Consider the following 20,363-nt stretch of genomic DNA (forward strand, 5'->3'; position numbering starts at 1 on the left):
TGGGGCCAGCCCCTGTGGCTGCCTTCGGGTCTGATTCCTTCCCTCCTTGGCTGTGTCCCCGGGGCCTGGCAGCCGAGCTGCGTGTGGCTGGAGGGTTGCCCAGTCACATCCGGGGACGGGGCTGAGCAGCAGGCCTTTACTCCAGCTCTCCACACCTTTGTTCTGCACTCCCCTGGGCGGGTCCTTCCTGCCTCAGTTTCCCTTCCGGCGCCTCAGCCCACAGGGAGGGCCAGGACGCAGAAACCACAAGTTCAAGGTCACCTGACATCTCACAGCCACGATGACCGGGGTCCCCTCCCCTCCTGATTCCCACCGCGACTGACTCCCCTCGCCCCAGCCTCCCAGGGGCGCTCCTCTGCTGGGCACCGAGTGCCTGGCGAGCCCTGAACTGAGACTCCGCCGCCTGATCTCCCTGAACCTCAGGAGAGCACCCCAGGGTTCTCACAAGGCTGGCCTTGGCTTCAAAAGTGGGGAAACTGAGGCACAGAGAAAGGCGGTGACTGGTTCCAGGTCACCCAGCTGAGGTGTGGGCCTGTTAACTCCAGGCCCATGTCCTAATGGCCTTCTGCGGCCTCGGGTCACAAGTTCCAGGGGCCCCCAAAGTCACACAGTTCCCAGAGGAGAGGGCGGGGCCTGGAGAGTCCCACTAACGCCACGGGACGGGTCAGCTCTCCCACGGTTCACTGGCCAAGGTCAGTCAGGAGACCCTGCCTGACCTGCCCAGGCAGAGAGAGGGACTGGACACGCGGGTGGCCACAGTGACGTCTTCCGCACTCCCCCGTGTTTCCTGGTCGGAGGGGGCTGGGGCAGTGGCTCAGGGGGCCTGGCTCCTGTGGCCATTCAGGTTTTGCAAAGATACAAGGTTCCTCCTGCTTCGCCCCAAGCCACTGAAACCACAGTCACAGCCAGAGAGTGATCCCGGAGGCTCCCACGTCATCCTCTCAGAGCACGTCCTTGGCTTCTAGACATGAGGCCCACGGCCGGACATTCAAGGGAAACTAGATCCTGCCACATCACTGTCCCCTCACAGCAACACCCCCCAAGGCTCCTGAAACCCCACGTGCCAGTCGGGAGGGAAGAGGCCGTCTATTAACAACAGCCTGGGCCGGGCGTGTGACGCAGGCCTGTATTCTCAGCGACTCTGGAAGCTGAGGCAGGAGGATCACAGGTTCGAGGCCAGCCTCAGCAACTTAGTGAGGCCCTAACCCCTGTACAATTTAGCAAAACCCTGTCCCAAAATAGAAAATAAGGGGGGCTGGGGAGGTGGCTCAGTGGTTGGGCATCCCTGGGTTCAATCCTTGGCACCAAAGCTGTGGAGAGCGGGGACAGAGAATGGCAGAGCGCTGTCCAGGTCTGGGAATGTTCCAGGGCGAGGGCTCAGGAGGCCTAGCTGCTGTGGGGTTCCCTGCATGAGGAGCCTCTGAGAAAGAGTCTTACCACCTGGACCTTAATCTCAGGCACCCGGCTCCTGGGACAGAGGAACTCTCCCGCTGGACGACCACAGTGTCTCCCAGCCTGTTCTTCAGTGCTGCCCACGAACAGGTACTTTACACCATGCGCTACACAGGCTCCTAAAATCTGCACGTTGCAACTGTGGAAGAGCCCAAGAAACGTAACCGTCGGAGTACAAAGAGCAAAGCTTGCCGAGTCTTCCGCCCGACGATGAGACGTATATAAACAAAGATCGCTGCCATAGCTCTTCAGACCTGCTTCTCCATCAGGGAGGAGCCTTATCTTCAAGTCACCTTCGTGTGTGAGACTTTAGGTTCCTTATTCCCCTCCACCCCTGGCCGGGAGGGTCCCCGCTGACAGGACGGCTTTGCATTCACAGGTGTCAGTTGGTGGCCTCATGAGGTCATTCAGGAGCAAGATCTGGGAGTCAGGAGGAGGGGTTCCGAATCCTAGCTCTGTCACTTGGTTATGTCACTTGTGAGGCCTCTAGCGTTCCTTTTCTTTTCTTTTTATTAACTATCAGCTTTATTTAAAAATGTACAAAATGCTCTTGACATGTAGAACGTAAGCTTTTAGGATTTTTTGAAACTCCACACAAAACCGACACACCAAGAAATCCATACCAAATTAATCACTCACAGACTGCCAGTTTCATCCACTGATTTAACACTACAGTATTCAGGATAAATTAAAGGATTTAATATTATCAACCCTTGAAAAAGCAGCCATTTATAACGTGCTGTTATAATTAGAACAACCAGTTTTGGGGTAACTGATACAAGGAATTTCAACACCAAGCTTCAAGCTTCCTTAAAACATGAAAATTCAGACAGTGAATTAATGCAAACATAACTACATCTGAGAAAAAATACTCTTCTTGTGAATGTTAATACTCAGCTAAATATAATCACTGGCACTGTGACTTGAGCCAGACTTTAAAATCTGGATTAAGCCAACCAGGAGGAAGGCTTCCAATGGAGGAAGAAATGGGACTCAAAATTGGGATAACTTGAAATTCCAGGGACAATGAAGAGACCTGTTTGGGGGAGCAGAGTTACATATTAGAACAACAGAAAAATATTTTAAAAATTTAAAAAATATGTTTCAAAGCATATGCATCAGCACCTCATGGTGAGCTGAAACTTCTTTAACAAGGCCCAGTCTGAAAAAATGCAGATAAATAAGAATCGAGAGGCAAGACACGCCTTAGTCTTGCTGGAGTGCAAGGGTATGGCTTTGCATTTTGTTCAGGGTCTCTACTAAATTGTAGGGACTTCGGAAATAATAGTCTCTTTTTAAAAATATATTGCTTGTTTCTATTAATGATTTTAGTTAAAACATTTGACCAGGTAAAAGCTCACGAGCAGTACCCTGGCTTTCAGGTATCTCTTCTCAAATATTCCTGAGAAAACGGTAAGAAAGAAGCAGCTTTCTTCACTTTCTAAAAACTCTTTTTCAGAGGTTTTTCAGACTTTTCTAGATGAAATACACAGGCAATATTGCAGCTAATGGACAAACTGAGGGACTGCTTCCCACTTAAACCGAACGGGAAGAAAACTCAGAACTATTGGCTATAAACCACAAGGCAAAATGCAGCTCAAAACTGAATGGAGCAGGGGCCCTTTGCTACGCGGAGGGTGAAGGGTAGGACCCACATGAAGTTCCCGTTACATCACGAGGGCAGTTCAGTTTGGGCAGTTCAGTTTTATGTATCCCTCAGAAAAAAAAGGTTTCTACTTTGCATCACAAACAAAACAGTGGTTATGATGTCCAGCACCACCAAGCAACTTTCATTCTGTCCCATACTGCTGAAAGGGAATCCCAGGCAGGGCGGACGTCCAGGATGGTGAACTGCTGTCCTGGTTGACTTCGCCGCCATCGTGATGATCTATCACATATCCAACTTCCGTGCCACAGCGATTGATGGTCCCATCGTGCCCGTCGAAAGGCAGCTCATATCCCATCCAGGAACCAATTCTGGCTCTCGGTGAATATTGTTTTGCTTTCCCTCCGAATCGGATCAAGGTTGGACCACAAGGGCACTCTGCAGCATGAAGAGCTTCCCACTTCAAAATCTCCTTCCAGGCCTGTTCATTGTTCTGCTTGTGAATTTTAGTGATATCATACATATCTTTCTGATATCCTCATCCTTCCACTTCCATCCTTTCCTTAACATTGCATTCCAGAACATCTGTTCAGAAGGATAAACCCACTTTTTTCTCTGAATCTGCTTGTGGAATGGATGACTCCTCTCTTCCGGCAGACAATGCAAAGCGCTGATCTGGAGCTGGTGTTTGATCAGTGGTGGCATCAGATCTGAAGGACCAGGTTCTCCTTATTCTCAGCCGCAGCGCCTGGAACAGGACACTCCACACACTCACAGGCACGATCCTGGTGGGCAGGCACAGAGTATGTTCTGCTCTCACAGGTTGGACCAGAGGCTTCCGCACTCGTTGGACAGCCTTTCACTCTCCCTTCATGCACTGGGCATCCTGAAGGCGGTGATGCTGTCTCATCGGAAGCACTTGAGGTCTGAACCGGAACAGCAGGGGTAGAGGCTGGCAGACCTAAGGTTGGAATCAGTGTTGACTCCAAACAACTTTAAATTTCCAGCTGCTCCAGGGCATGGTCCCCAGGCCCCCCTGGCTGTGGCCAGCATGACCTTCCGCACCTGATTTCTCCCCTAGCTGCTGGCCTTGCCTCTAACCTCCAACCCAAACCCCGAGGACCACGACCTGCCACCGTCCCCACCTTCCTCTCACTGCGCCTCTAGTGTTTCTGAACCTCAGTTTCCCCACCTAAAAGAAGGACAATGATAATAATTCTGCTCTAAGATGGGGTGAGGACATTGACCTTTCCTTCTGGCGCACTTAGACCTGAGGCTGCACACAGTAGGTGCTCAAGAGGTGCTCACTGTGACTGGTAACAGGGTGGACAGACTCCTAAAGCATGAGCTTTTGGAACCCCTGCTTCTGAGCAGGGCTGAACTGAGGACGAGGGATGGAGTGTGGGGGGGGACACTTGGCATGTCCCTTGGACAAGGTTGTGCCCAGCAGGTCCCTCGCTGAGCAGAGGCAGACTACTTCCCAGCCGGATCTGTGACAACGGGCACAGTTGGGGACAGTTCAAGGAAGATCCCTGCTTCCAGCCTTGGGGGGTCCAGAAATATGGAAGTTCCTTTTGCACAATTAGGGTGCTTTCAAGTTGGGGTGTGTGTGGCTCAGGGCAGAGGCCCAGGTGGAACCCCAGCACTGGGAAGAAACACAGGGACGCCTGTCCAGGAGGGGAGGAGGGAGAAGAGCGGCCGGCCGTTGGCGGTCAGGAAGGCCTCCCTGAGGAGCAGGTGCGTCAGGTCCCCTCTGTGGCCTCGAAGTCCATCCCCCTTCCCGTCCCCAGCACCAGGGACTTGGCCTCTCCCAGTCTCCAGGGCCCTGCAGGTGGGAGGAGCTAAGCAGAGGGAGGGCAGGACTTCCTGTCTATGCTGCTAGGGAGGGGCCAGAGGGAGGAAGTCCGCCTTAGAGGGAAGTGCCTGGGGTGGGACCCTCGGTCCCTCTGGTGACCTACCCCTTCCATCATCCACTGTGTCAGAACCGCCTCCTGTGACTCACCAGTTCCTCCTCTGCTCTACCCTGGCCCCGCCCATCACCTCTCCTGAGGCCACCCCTCAGCCTCTCTGTGGTCCCCCCTTGCTCCTGCTAGTCATTCTCCACCGCCCACTGCAAATCTGGTCACCTGTCCCCACTGCTTGGAGCCCCGCCATGGACTTCTCATGGTGCCCAGAGCTGTCCAGACCCCTCACCTCTTCCCACAGCCCTGGCAGGGTCTGGCCGGGCCTCCTTCCCCACTCCCCTCTCGCCCTGGTTCCTTGATCTGCAGAAGGGGCAGCGTTGTCCTCTGCGAGGCCCTCGCGCCCAAAGCCCTGCACCCAGTTATGTCAGCCATACCGAAGGGCTCGTGTGTCCTTCAATGAGTTTGATTTATTCTGTTACTAAATATTTGAGAGAATTTCTGAAAATTTTTAATAACCAACCATTTTGAGTTATAAGTAACTCCTCTACTTTCCCAAAGAGACATTGAAGGGTTTGAGATAGTGGGGCAGGAGGAAGAGACTGGGTCTGGTCAGTTTGGAGTTTGAGCAGGGAGCACGGGTTGAGGCCCTGAGGATGAGGATGGCCTCGGAGGCCTGGAAGAGGAGTTGGGGGTGAGGGGATTGCTGCTGGCCTGAGAGAGGGCCTCCGACCACACCTGATGGTCCAAGGCCCAGACCACGCACCTCCCCCCACTGCGGCTTTCTGGCCTGGGAACGATAAAGCCACATGAACTTATGTTGGTATTCTGATTTTTAAAATTGGAAATGTGCCAGGAGTGGTGATTTGAATCCCGGACTCTGACTGTCCTATAGCAGGAGCTGCACTTGTGCCGGGAACTTCCTGTGCAAGAGTGTAGGTCAAGACTGCCCGGTTGCTATGGTGACCCTCTGCTTAAAGGAGGTTCTGTGCAGGGCACAAGACTATCAGTCTTGACCCTGAGTTCAGACACCAGCTCAGGGCTCGAGAACTGGGATTGCAGGTCGATCATTATAACTGGCTGCTAGACTCCTCCCTATTCCGGCTTGCTTTGAAGAAACTTGCTCACAGAAAACCCTTTGATGATAAAACGTATATGATAAACGTGCTGAGCTCTGAGTCGTTATCCTCTACAGGGAACGATGTCCCACCCGGTCTCAGCTTTCTCTGTGTGTGTGTCTGTCTTTTCTAATCCCCCATCACCCCTCGATGGTTTCTGAATTAATGGCCAAGTAGGTTCTGGCAGAAATGCAAAAGCTGCTATTCACCTCCACTGGCTTGGGATGGTGCTGAGGTCGCATCGATGACCAGAACTGCTCCTCAGAGTCGTCGCGATCCCCCCATCTGCACAGCAGTGCATGGGCTCCTTGGGGCGCTGAGTGGCAGAATGTGCATCGAGACGTCTCGATGTCCTGATTCTGGTGTCACTGGCGGCAACCTCAGCATCCCGCGGTCTCTTGATGCCGATCCTGATGACAAACCACTCAAAACCTAGTGGTGCAACATGGCTGAAGCTGCCCTGCAGATGCCGTGGGTCAGGACAGCTTTTCTCTGCCCCCAAGATGTCTGGGGCCTTAGCTGGGAAGACTGACAGCTGGGCCAGATCACGTGGAGCCTCCTCCCTCACCTGCCTGGCTGCTGTCATTGGCTGTCAACTGGACACCTGCCATGGCTTCTGCTTCAAAAGCAAATGTCTCCTGGGAGCCCGTGACGCCTTCATGATCCAGTTCTGGAAGTCCCCTCGTGTCATTTCTGTTTATTCTGAGCAGTCACCGAGGCCCTCCCAGGTCCGGCAACGTGACTGTTAGTCTTGTCACACTGTCACGGAGCCCTGAGAACGTCCCCACCACCTCTGAAGTTGTTCACTTCGCTCCTTCTTACCTTCGCTGCCCTGATCTCCGGTCCACAGCTTCCATCTCAGTGTAGGTTGAAGACTAGGAAAAGCACTGCTGTCACCGACCTCGCCGTGTCTCGGGGGACAAGGGGTGTTCAGAAAGGGGAAGGCACCCCAGCTGGAAGGAGCCTTGACAGTGGGGTGGCTTTGGCCCCTCTTGTTCTCAGTGGTTGATTGAGCTCTTTTTCTTTTCTTTTTCTTCCATTCATTCCGCTGCAGTGACCTGAACATCTGCTCTAAGGCACTCAGAGCTGGGGACACAGTTCCCAACAACTGGGTTCAATGCCCGTCGAAGCAGCAGGAGGGGAAATACTGCAGGTGCGGTGGCACACGCCTGTAATCCCAGCAGCTCAGGAGGCTGAGGCAGGAGGATTGCAATTTCAAAGTCAGCCTCAGCAAGTTAGCAAGGCCCCAAGCCACTGGGGCTGCTCTGGGCAAGGGGGAGATCCCTCCAGGGCTTAGAGAATGGAACGGGTGCAGTTACGAGACTGAACATCAGGTGGCGCTGTGGCACTGCCAATCAGGCTTCTCCCGTGACGCCTACGTAGGTTATGAGGCTATTTGCATAAAGCAGTAGTTTTCAGGGTTTTTTGTTTGTTTGTTTTATTTTTGGTTTTTGGCACTGGCCACTGCACTCAGGGGCACTTAACCACTGAGTCACACCCTCAGCCCTTTTTTGTAGGAGCAGACTTTGCGCCGGGCGCTAACCTGGGCACTTGCCTTTCATGTGATTCTCAGCTGTCCCCCATCAGTGGTGGGGTCCTGCTCCTCTAAGGATGAGGAGACTGGGGCTCAGAGTGGACAGCACGACTAACCTTGGGCTGGGGAGACAGGATTCTTGGGTTTGAATCCCGTTCTTTGTTGGCCACGACACTTAACCCCACTGTGCTCAGTCCCGCTGTTGAAACACAGGCTGAGAACACAGCCACTTGTGTATTTCCACTCTGCGCCCAGCCGGGGTCACTTCCTGGGACTCACGACTGCCCCAGGTGAGGCGGGCTGTTAGCCTGGCAGGTGAGGAAACCGAGGCTCAGCAGGTGAGTGGCCCTGCCCACTTCCCCGCAGCTGGAGGAGGCAGGGCTGAGCCTGAGACCCCGTTCTCCCTGCAGAAGGCAGGAGTTAGAGGGGTGGGGGGCTCGGGGGCTCGGGGACACCCTGCTGTGTCCTTGCTGAGTCCCCATGTTCTCACCTGGGCTTCCCCCCTGGTGCCTCAAGGGATGGAGATGGACCGTGGGGCTCCTTCAGCTCCCCCCAGTTCTCTAGCAGACCCCGGGGGAAATGGAGTGTCCCCAGGAGGCCACCTTCTGGGGGTGACGAGGGCGGGGTCTCAGGTTCTGCAAGGAGAGGATGTCCTCCGTCCCCTCTGGCACTGAGCCTGGCACCCCGGGCCGGTGGCCAGGGACACACAGGACAACATTTGCTTTCTCAGCCTCCTTGTGCGGGGGACATCTTGGAGCCAGGCAGGGAGGAGGGGGAGGAAGGGGGAGGCAGGAGAGCTGGCCGAGTCTCCCAGGCCCAGCAATAAAGGCAGGAAGGAGGCTGAGGCCCGTGAGGGAGGTCCGGGAGCACTTTCACCGTGACCGGCCTTCTTTCCCAAAGTGACAACAGCCAGGCCACGTCGGATGGGAGTCGGGCTTATGCAACCCGACACAGTGTCCCACGCATGTCACCCCCTGAACAGAAGGTCAGACCAACCAACCCCCCCACAGGCTTCCACTGCGAAGGACAAAGACTGCCCAGCCGCTGGGACTGCTCCGGCCTCCGCTCAGGAGGGGAGAGGTCCGGGCCACCGGCTCCCTCTTGCCGTCTCCCCCTTCTCCGCCAGCGTCCCTGGGATGGGCTTCTCCACTTTGAACACGCCCAGGAACCACTGGCCTCCTATTAAAATGCAGGGTCAAGGGCAGAGGGCCAGGATAGGCCAGAGAGGCCAGCGCAACTGGTCAGGGGCCAGCCGTGGAGCAGCACGCTTGTTGGGACACGCCCCGCCACTCGCCCCGATCCTGTTCACCCCACCAAACCCACCTGGGCAGGTCCTCAGGGCCAACACCCGCGAGACCGAGGGCCCCAGTGAGCCTCGCCTGTCTTTTTCTGGCACCAGGGATTGAACCCAGGGACATTGGCCACTGAGCCACACCCCCAGCCTGTTTTTATACTCTATAGAGTCAGGGTCCCAGTAGGTCGCTTAGGGCCTCACTAAGTTGCTGAGGCTGCCTTTCAATGTGATCCTCCTGCCTCAGCCTCCCTAGCTGCTGGGGTTACAGGTGTGGGACACTGCACCCGGCAGCCTGGTCTTTTCTGACCAAAGCTCAGACCTTACCCCTCCCCTCTGAAAGCAGCCTGTCCCCGGCCTTGCTCCCTGGCCCCTCCTGCCCTCTGACCATCCCAGCTCCGCTTCCTCTGCAGAGCTCTTTTGAGATCGGACACGTGTCTTCCTTCGCCCTGGCCCCTGCCATCAATTTCAAGCTGAGTGTGCATCCTCACAGGACAATGGGAATCGGTTCAAGGACTTTTAAAGAGATGTCAGGAAACAGGTGTGGGCTGGGCTGGCCATCCCGGCCATCTCCTGAGGCTAAGTCAGTTTGAGAATGAAGCCAGTGCAGAAGAAAGCAGAGCCAAGTCATGGAGAGAGACGTGGTCACGAAGGGTTCCTTCAGGCTCCTGGATGCAGCCATGCCTGAAATCCAAAGACCTTCAGGTTACTTGAACCAGCGACTCCCTTTCACACTAAAGTCGGTTTGGGTTGTATTTTCCACTATAATTAACCCAAAGGATCTTGACAGATGCAATGGACAAACACATTTCTGTCCCTTTTCTGTAAGCCATGATGGGAAATAAGGGATGAATCCCAGACAGAGCTTGGCCCCCCAGAGTTGGCAATAATGTGGCGGGGGGGGGGGGGGGGGCGGGGCAGGGGAGGGAGAGGGAGAGGGAGGGAGAGACAGTGGGAAGGGCAGGGTGGGTGAGTCAAGGAGGGCGTCCTGTGAGAGGCCGTCTGAAGGACAGGGAGAGTTTGCAGGACGTCTCCAGGTCCGGATGTTGGTGTCAGGAAGATTTGATGCAAAGAAAGTTTGGAGACAGACAGAAGGCCCCGGGGATGTTCAGAAGAGACAGAGGAGTCTAAGCACTGAGATGCCACAGGCAGGAGTCCTGTGAGGAGTCTCCTGGGAGGAACAGGGGCTTTGATATTCTCCTGTGGCTTCTCTGCCCCCTCTCAATTGTGTGGCCACCATAGCATGCTCCAGAACTCTTCCCGGTGCTCCTCTTATTAATCATCCCCAGTCCCTCCTGGCCAGGATGAGCACTGATTTTAGACGGGAGGAGATAGCAGATCAGAGAGGTGATTTGCCTTGCCTAAGGTCACTCAGCTGGTAAGCAGCAGAGTCCAGATGGAGACCCTGCCCTGTTGCCCACCCTGGATCCTGCCCCTAGCCATGCGCTGCTGAGTTCTCACCTGAGCACTTCCTGTGAGCCAGGCACTGGACTCTAATCTCAAACCAGCTTCAGCAGGTGGGCTGTCCTGGGCTCTGTTTTGCAAATAAGGAAAAGGAGTCTCAGAGAGGTGATGTGACTTGTCCAAAGCCACACAGCTAGAAAGTTCTTAAACCCTGATTACAACCCCCCACTTCTCCACCCTGCAAGACAAATACACTCAGAGTTATTCCGAGGTTTAGGATTCTGCCATCCTTTCTCTTCAGTGTGATCTGCCTCCACCTCCCCATAATGTCATATCTTTTACTTTTCAAGAACCCGGTTCTCAGTTCGGCCCAATTCAGTGCTTACCAAGGGCCTTCCTCAAGGCCGGGTTCCGTGATAGTCAGGGCAGCAGGAGGGGAAATTCTGTCGGCCCTCGACCGTGATCCCAGCCCCAGAGGCTGAGGCAGGAGGATCACACGTCCAAGGCCAGCCTCAGCAACTTAGCAAGGCCCCGAGCAACTCAGCGAGACTCTGGCTCTAAATGAACCATAAAAAATGGTTGGGGATGGGGCTCAGTGGATAAGTGCCCTGGGTTCAATCCCAGGTACCTAATAATAATAATAATAATAATAACAATAATTCCAGGGGACAGGAGGAAGTAGCCTGAGGTGGGGCACAATCCTCTGCCCACCAGTCAGTCTGTGGGAGGTGACACCCCATTTTCTAGGGACAAGATCTGAGGGAAATGTTTAAGGGCTAAAAAAAAATAAAATGTGTCACCTCCAAAATAAGAAAAGAAGGCTGAACGCTGTCAAAACTGCTGACACCTTACTAAAAGGTCTTCAGGCTGTGACATCATGGCATCAGGTCGTTTGCCGTATTCCGTCCTTGTGGGACCGCCGGGTGTCTGTGGGACCGCCAGGTGTCTGAATTCCCTGGAGGGTGGTTCAGGTGGGAGAAACTAGGATTTATTATAAACTGGATGATTTTTTACACCTGACTGATTTCAAAAGCAAACGTCGACAAGACTTTAAATATTTATTTATTTATTTATAGTAAAAGAAATAAATCTCATTCGATGGGTAGGGTTGGGTGCAGGTCTGTGGGTTTGTTATCGGCTGGAGAAGGGCTGGGGTGGCTTCTGTCCTCAGGGAGAAGGGAAATCTGAGGGGCAGAGCCTCAGAGCGGCAGTCAGGAGCCCTGAGCCTCAGTCCAGCCCAGCGCCAGGTCCTGGGTGGCCTCAGCCCTGTGGCTCACCCTCTCTGGTCTCAGGGGTCTGGATGACCTCCTTGACCCTTTCTCGTCAGGCAGCTGAGCTGTGTTTAGAACTAGCAGCTCCTTATTGAAGGGCTGGGTCAGCGAGTGGGACCAGGAAGCTGCAGGATGTCCTGGGCCTGGGACAGCTAGTCCTTAATGCCTCACTGGAGATTTTCAAAGAGAAATCCATCCCAAGACCCCCCTGGCTGGGGCCATTGTCCCTGAGAGACAGGTGCCTTCAAGCAGGAGACTTCCTGTCCTGGAGAGGGGACAGGAGGAGGAGGAGGAGGGACACGCAGGGACCTGTCTGGCTGACTCAGAGCAGCCGGCCTGGGCCTCAGAGGGCCTCTGACAGCACCCACCTGCCACCACCCTGAGGGCCCCAGGGTGCTGACACCACCTGGACCACCCCACCACCGTCGTGTCCGGTCCTGAGGGGCTGCCCGTGCCAGGCCTCGGCCACGTGTCTCCCGGTCAGTGCCGCCGCCCGACGGTCAGGACTGAGGACGGTCCTCAGCGGCGTTTCCCGGGGGCAGCCTGAGGCTCAGGTGACCCAGCAGGAACCGGCAGAGAGGGAGCCTCCAAGCCTCCAGCCAGGGCCCGTGCTGACCAGCCCCCTCAGAGACCGGTCCCCAGGGTCCTGCCTGTCCCTGTGCCACTGAGACCTGGCCAAGCGGGCACCAGGCTGAGTTTCCTGTGCTGTTCCGGTGGACGCGGGCCCAGAGCAGCAGGCGTTACCACCAGACAGACACCAGCGGCCAGGGCAACAGGATCTTCAAGCCTCAGGGCACTGCTGCCCTGCCAGCTGGCCGCCACCCAATGTGGGCGGAAGGTCCTCCCTGGGGCCCAAATGCCCCGGTTCTGCCCTTGGGAGGCCTGGGCCTGCCGCCTCCCTCTCTGAACCTCAGATTTCCCAACTGGAAAACAAGACGCTTCAACAACTGCGGAGCCGTCGTGTGCCCTGGCCAGCAAGAGGGCATCAAGCCCAGTGTCAGGCACAAAACGGCTGCCAGGCACCAGCCTGCATGCCCTGGGGACAGAAGGGGTGACTCACTGCAGCTCCAGCAGCCTGCGCCCTGGAACAGGCATTTTCACCCAGGACTAGGGGCAGACGGGCTTCACTTCCCAGCTGGGTCCTTCCCTGTCTGAGGCCTTGAGCAAGGCCCGCCCCCACCATCTGAGGCTCATCCTCCTCAGCTAAAAAACAGGCAATAACTCCTGCGAGGGTGCCCAGGGTGAAACAAGACGAAGCAGGAAAAGCATCTGGGGACAAATAAATGGCAGATGTCTTCACCAACTGTCCCCCGTGTGGGTCTGTGCCTCCACAGGCCACGTCAAACAGGGCTGTGTCCATGAGCCGTGGGGCTGAGGGGTGTGTCCAGGCTGAGCCGGGGCTGGAGGCCGGTGGGGACAGAGCTCACCCAACCCAGGGCGGAAAGTACCTGTGAGTCTCGGGTCCAGCCGCTGCCACCCCTGGTCACCTACCCCTGTCACCTACCCCTGTCACCCACCCCTGGTCACCTACCCCTGTCACCCACCCCTGTCACCCACCCCTGGTCACCTACCCCTGTCACCCACCCCTGGTCACCCACCCCTGGTCACCTACCTCTGTCACCCACCCCTGTCACCTACCCCTGTCACCCACCCCTGGTCACCTACACCTGTCACCTACCCCTGTCACCTACCCCTGTCACCCACCCCTGTCACCCACCCCTGGTCACCTACCCCTGTCACCCACCCCTGGTCACCTACCCCTGTCACCTACCTCTGGTCACCCACCCCTGGTCACCTACCTCTGTCACCCACCCCTGTCACCTACCCCTGTCACCCACCCCTGGACACTTACACCTGTCACCTACACCTGTCGCCTACCCCTGTCACCCACCCCTGGTCACCCACCCCTGGTCACCTACCCCTGGTCACCTACCCCTGTCACCCACCCCTGGTCACCTACCCCTGTCACCCACCCCTGGTCACCTACCCCTGTCACCCACCCCTGTCACCCACCCCTGGTCACCTACCCCTGTCACCCACACCTGGTCACCTACCCCTGTCACCCACCCCTGGTCACCCACCCCTGGTCACCTACCCCTGGTCACCTACCCCTGGTCACCTACCCCTGTCACCCACCCCTGTCACCTACCCCTGTCACCTACCCTGGGCAGCCTGGACACAGGCTCCACCCCAGGGCCCCTGGGAAATTATCTAGGGCGGGACCCAGGCATCTGGGCTGAACCCTTTTTCCTGAGGGATTTCCTTGAATCCTTTCTTGGTTTTGTCCATTTGTGTCTTTTGCTCAGAGTAGAAAATTCCAGCAAAACAACAACAAAAAGCAATGAAAGAGGAACTGAGCAGGTTCACGGTCAGCGCGCAGCCCTGCCTGGTCCTCTCCCTACTGCCCAGCAAGGAGGTCACAGGACCAGCGCCCCCACCTGGATTCTGCCATGTCTCCAGGGTGGCCGGGTGACCCACGCGGGGCCTTTGGCAGGGAGGAGGCCCATGTGGGTCCACAGGGGCCGAGGTCAGAGCCGCTGTGGGTCTCGGTGGCTGCCATCCAAGGCACATGGTTCAAGGCTACGAAGGAGTGAGGAGGAATTTCATTTGAGCTGAAAATCCTAGGAGTTAGACATGGCTTCAGGCATTGCTGGATCCAGGCTCTCAGATGATACATGTTGTCCTCGAAATACCCATCATTCCATTGTCCCCTCAAAAATGTACATTGGCCCACTTCCCCAGAATCAGCCTGTTCTCTGCTGGGCTTCGTCAGAGAGTTCCGTCTGGAGCCTTTAAGGGTGAAAGCAAACCCAGGCGTCCATGGAGACCCAAAGTGCCCTGTGCGGGGAGAGTTCTTTCCCTCCCTCCAGTCCAGCTGAGGACACGCTGACCACGTCCCCGATGCAGTGGGAGAGGCCCCTGTTCCCTCCGTGGGGCGGAGCCGCGCGGCCTGGTTCCTGTCCGCAGTGGGAGGACTTGAATGTGGAGCACAGCTAGTGGGAGGACTCGGACTCTGTCAGTGTCGGGTCCGGAGGAAGAGGGCGCGTGGCCTCTCCCCACTGGGCAGGTCCAGCAGGGCGTAGGCCACCGCTGGGCGTCCCCAGTGCTCGAGCAGAAGGGCCCTGACAGGCAGTGCCTGGGAGGTCTGGTCCTCATGTCGCTGGGGCCAAGCGGGTTGCCAGACCCTGGAACACGGCTCCTTAGGGACAGGCCGTGGAGCTTCCTGGGGGTAACAGGGCCTTGGCCTGCGTCACCTCCTCTGTGCCACCTGCTGGGTCCAGCCCCTCCCCCCCCCCAAGGGGACTAGAGTGTGTAGTTAGTGTCACTGCAGAGCTCAGCCGCCAGAGGTGGCTGATGCAGTGTGTGTGGGGGGGTAGGTGGCCATGTCCTGGGTGATCCATGTGGGAAGCAGCCCCCAGCCCCCCACAGTGGCCCCAAGAGGGCGAAGCGGGGGTCTTGGGAGGTGGAGAGGGTGAGAAAAGAAAAGGGCAGGCGTCGTGGGGGAAGGATCTCGAGAGGCGGCATGTCCCTGAGCTCAGAATGCAGTCTCCAGCAGCCCCCTGGACCCCTGCTGAGCACGGCTGGGGACACGTCTCACCTCCACCCCAGCTCCGGGCTGGCTTGAAAGAACGCCACAGGGAGATGCTGAGGGTCCGAGGGACAGGCCAGCACCTCAAGACCTGAGGAAGGACAGCCCCAGGGCCACACCTGGGGGTGACATGTCCACTCCCAGGAAGAACGTTCCAGCAACCAGAGGGAGCAGGCCGGCGGGGTGGGGTGCAGTGACCTCCCCGTCTCGGCCACATTCGCCCTGAGGTTGCCTCTGCCCATAGGGGCTGCGGGGGCGCAGGCGCAGGGGGACCGGGCAGAGCCCGTCTGGCCGTGCTGCACTTCTGCCTGGCTATCGCTGGAAGGCCTCAGGCTCCCCCTCTCTGAGCCTCAGTGTCCAAGTGACGCCGGAGCTGGGTGGGCCCCGGGGTCCTCCGTCCAACAGCACGTCCTCCCACCTACCCCTTCTCCGCCTTCTCCCCATCCCCCGCCCGCACCTGTCACCTCCTGGGCAGCCTCCAGGCTTCCTGGGGACCTGGTCTTGGACTTGGCAGAAAGTTCTCGAATCCATCAGCGCAGCTCCAGCATCCTGGGTGACCTTTGAGTTGGAAGCATCTTGGCTCCTTCTGGGTTATTTTCTTTGGAGTCTTCTTGGATGGTCCCGGAACCAGGGCTCACTTCTCCTCCTGTCACCGCTATATAAGGTCCACCATCGCCCAGCAGGATCCAGGGAGACCGTGCAGGGGAGCAAGCGCTTCGTGAGCATCCGCCTCCCAGCCTGTGAGTGGGGCTCTCCCCAGCGACACTCCACCGGGGCGTCTTCAGGCAGCGTTGGGGACAGGAGGCAGAGGGACGGGGCTGCCTGGATTAGCGACATTTCAAATACGGCAACGTTAGAGAGATGTAGCTTATGAGAAGGGTCAACCAACGAGCGAGACACAGTCACGAGGTGGTGGCCCCTGATCTGTTTACACTTTAGACGACCCATTGGTTTGTCTTACTGTGGCAGGTGCAGACCCTTTGCTAGGTGGGGTCTGGGAACCCAACAGTGACGGAAGTCACAGTTCTTCCCCAAAGGCGCTTACAGCCTGGGAGGAGAGGCAGACCCCAGGATCCCAATGAGAGAACAAAGGCAGCCAGGGGATGGGGTGGGGACCCCCAACCTCGACTCTGGGAAGAGGCTGAGGGCAGAGGCTGGGATGTCCTACTGAGGCCAGAGAACCCAGAGGATGGACAGAGGTGACAAATCAAAGAAGAGAAGAGACATTTCAGGTAGAGACGTGGGCAAAAGGACCCCCCCCGCCCCCCGTGGGCAAGAGCTTGGACTCAGTCCCGTCTGGGTTTTCAGATCCAGCTCCTCCCCGCAGCCGGGCCTGAGCGAGCCCCTCTAGCTTCCTGACCTTGGCTGCCACGGCTATCCTAGAGGAAGATCCAGGGAGGCGGCGACTAGTGTGCCTTGAGGGTCCCTTTTCTTCCTGGCAGTTCTCACTCTTGTCCCTCCCATGACTTTCTAGGGTCACAACTAAAGATGTTCCAGCTTTGGAAACTCGTTCTCCTGTGCGGCCTGCTCGCTGGGACCTCGGCAGCTCTTATTGAGGGTGTGGGCGTTGGTAGGTATCTACCTTTCACCAGGTGGGGTCTGGGGACCTCAGAATGCACCTCAAGTGAGTTGGTGGGTGATCTTCAGTGAACGGCAGACCAGCCCCCAGAACACTCTGCCTGCAATACCAGAGGCTGCCCCCAGGGGGTGCCCTTTGAAAGTCCTTTGCTAAGAAAGGTAGGGATGGTCAAATCCTGGCTGGTTCTCTTATATTTTTAGGAACAGTGCTGCAAATATCCTGATAATTGTTTGCCCACATAGGCATAGGATACATTCTTCAAAGTGCATCTTTAAAAGTTGCCCAAGTGTTGACCAAGTTTGGAAGGCAACCTTAGGCAAAAGTTACCGTAACCGTTTGAAAAGTTATCCTATATGCATAGGTTACATTTCAAAGGTTCAAAAAGAATGCACATTTTAAATAATGACAGAGGCTAACTAATAACCTTCCTTGTTAACACTTTCTGGAACAGGCTGTGAGAGTATATTTTTTTATACTCCCCTGCCAGCACGAGGTCTGGACAAGTTGAAATGCTTTGCCAGTCTCATAGACGAAAGATTGTCACTTATTTCACTCTGCACTTCTTTATTACAAAAGTCTTTCCATTTTTTCATGCATTTGCTATCCATTCATGTATTTGAACTTAAGTATTTTGTCCATATTTTGAGCATATTCTTCTGTTGGGTGTTTGACCTTTGCTTATGAATTTGTGTTAACTCAGTAGAAGTTAAGGAAAGTAGCCCTACCTAGTCCAGACATCTATACACCTAGCTTTACCTTTACACTGAATCATACCTCCATTTTATGCTGACTTGTCCAAATAACATTTTATCTTTTGGAAACACTAACAACACACTGGCAAGTAGTTTTTACAGGAAGAGGTAACTTTTGCAAACAGTTGCCTTCCAAACTTTATCAACACTTGGGCAACTTTCAAAGATGCAGAAAGAGCCCATTCTCTAATTTCACAGCTGGGAAAACTGAGGGTCACAGGTAGAAGTGTCTGGATTAAGGTCACCTAGTGAGTTATGTGACCAGATGTAGTCACACCACCAGTTTCATTTAAATTGGCATCTCTGCGTCATCTAACTGGTAGATATGGTCCAAGGCAGAGCCATCTTGAAGTACTACAATTACATTTCTTTTCTTTATATAGCTTTCGGTTTTTCCTTGAGTTAGTAATTGCTTTGCTGTTTCTCATTTGAATGATTTTCTACATTTTTATCTTTAATTATTTTCATAGGTACCATTCAACATCTATCATGTCATTTGTTCTGTCTCATCCCTCTATACTCTGGAGACTGAATATAATGTATGACATTGGCCCTCTCACTCCTGTGCAAATTCTTGCTCCCTGGGCCCACTTCCCCCACACCCCTTCAATTTAGATTTCCCATTTCTGAGTTTATTCTCGTGTTTTGTTTGACTCGTTTTCAAACTTCTGTTATCATCTCGCTTAGAGCCATATGCTCCCAAGTCACCCCTAGAACAGAGGTATAAAATCAATATCAATTGCCCAGCCAATTGCAATTGATTGACTGCTTCATTGATAAATGATCAGTCTATGTTAGTAGGGAGGCATCACGGGGGGTGGGGGTGGACAAGGGGTTTCCTGGATGTGACACAACATATTTGTTAACCTTTTTGAAGCTTTACTTCCTCCTCTGTAAACTGAAGGGAATGGCAATGTCCCTCTCACTGAATGGATTAGACGACCCAAGTGAACTTTCTTATCGGGTCCTGGAGCCCAGTAGCTGCCTCCTCAGGTAAACGGTGATCAACTTTTGCAGATCTCCTTTCCCAACTCAAGACTGACTTGCAGGAATCCGTAGCTTCGAAAGTGATCTCAAATTCCGAGGACTTGGTGAGCAGCTTGCTTTCCGATCAGCAGAAGCTACTGAAGTGCGTTGGAGCCTCACGGTGATCTTTACTCGGATGAAGGGGAATACTTATGTTTGGGGAGGTCAGCTTCAGGACAGTTGAGGACAGAGGGACAGGCTGGTTCTCCTCCTCAGGGGCCAGACCCACCAGCGCTTGAGTGACACAGGAGCAGGGCTGCAGGGCTGGCCTGGGCACCCTGGGGGCTTGGGTTCCCACATTCTGTGATTTTAGGGTCAAGGGGAGAAGGTCCTATTCATTATCCTCCACATACTGATCTGTCCACCTGTTTCCTGGGGCCTAAAGTCCCTTTTGAAAGAACAAGGCTTCCCTTTCATAAATGCAGCCAGGGATCCAAGTCCAAATCCCCGTAAGGGGAAAGGAATTCCGCACCACTTAGTCCCAGGTAGCAGCTTGGCACTTGGAATTTTGAGGCCAGAGGGTTCTGGATTCGATTTCTGGCTCTGGCACTTACTGGGTGGGGGTGGCCGGTGGCATCTGCCTGAGCCTCAGCCTGCTGTGCCCTAAACGGAGAGAAGCGAACTTCTGAACAGGGCCACAGTGAGACCAAAGAGGACAGAGTTGAGGGCCAGGCTCATTCTTGCTAGCGTGGACGAGTTCTCAGGAAATGGCTGTGGGATAAATAACAAGGGTGGGTTGTGGATTTTGAGCAGCTTGAAACTCGACAAGCTCTCCATCTTGGACATCAATGCTGACCTGTCCAGTGACGGCAAAGGCATCAACCTGAGGATCCCGATCACCGCTGATGTCTCTGCAAAGCTGTGAGTATCCATTAGAGTCAACGCTGAGAGAGGCAGCGTGGGGGATGGACCCCAACCCGGGAATCCACCATGGCCCAGAGCAGAAGCCCTACTACAAACGAGCAAGTCCCATAAAGAACGCGGCCCGCGGGCATTGCCCAGGCAGTGCCCACATTCCCTGTAAACCTGGATGATGTTCGGACAGGTCGAGGCGTCCCTGTGGCCTCCCAGGCCTCTGGCCACTGTGAACCCTATTTCCCGCAGGCCTCTCATTGGCAAGTTGGTCGACCTCCAGGTGTCCTTGGACCTCCAGGCTGGAATCAGGCTCAACACTGACCTCAGCTCCGGCCTCTCCGTTAAGGTCATTGAAGAATGCACCTTAGACTCAAACAGCATCTCAGTCTCCCTGCTGGACAGGTAAGGCCTGTCCCCCTTGGCAGGACTGGGCTCTCAGGGGGCTTGAGGACCCCTAACTTCAGCCAATACTAGCGGGTGGCGTAGGGTGTTGGGGGAGTTCAGGATCTGGGGTCAGACTGGCCTTGATTCAAACGTCAGCTTTTCCTCTAATTTGTAACTTAAGACCAACCTAAGCTCCGTAAATCTCTATCTTCACATCTGTAAACGGGGGCGATAATGATCCCTGCTCATAGGTTTCTGAGATAAACAGATGAGAAAATACAAATGTCTGCCTAGAGCCTGGAATGACGGCTCTCCATAATCCTAAACCCCATGCTGCCTTGCTGATTGGTTGATTCCATCACTGAGACAGGAGTGTTGGCCTCTCCAACCATCATCATGAGTTTGCCTATTTTGCCTTTGGACTCTGTGTTTGCTTTATGCCTTTGAACCTCTGTTGGTAGGTGCATACATGTTTAAGAGAGTCAGGTCTTCTTGGAGAACTGACCCCCTTTATCGTTATGTCATGTCCCTCAGTAATGATAACAATTAAAATTGTATTTACCTTCTTGCCTCTGGTTGGGAGGAAGAGAGGGAGGGAATA

At 55.0% G+C, this 20,363-nt stretch overlaps 1 pseudogene; it reads right to left on the minus strand.

Annotated features, from left to right (window-relative positions):
• Positions 1 to 3,213: 3,213 nt before the first annotated feature.
• LOC101958835 (holocytochrome c-type synthase-like) lies at positions 3,214 to 6,688 on the minus strand (annotated as a pseudogene).
• Positions 6,689 to 20,363: the final 13,675 nt, after the last annotated feature.

Source organism: Ictidomys tridecemlineatus, chromosome 5 (genome assembly GCF_052094955.1).
Source record: "Ictidomys tridecemlineatus isolate mIctTri1 chromosome 5, mIctTri1.hap1, whole genome shotgun sequence".
Lineage (NCBI taxonomy): Eukaryota > Metazoa > Chordata > Mammalia > Rodentia > Sciuridae > Ictidomys > Ictidomys tridecemlineatus.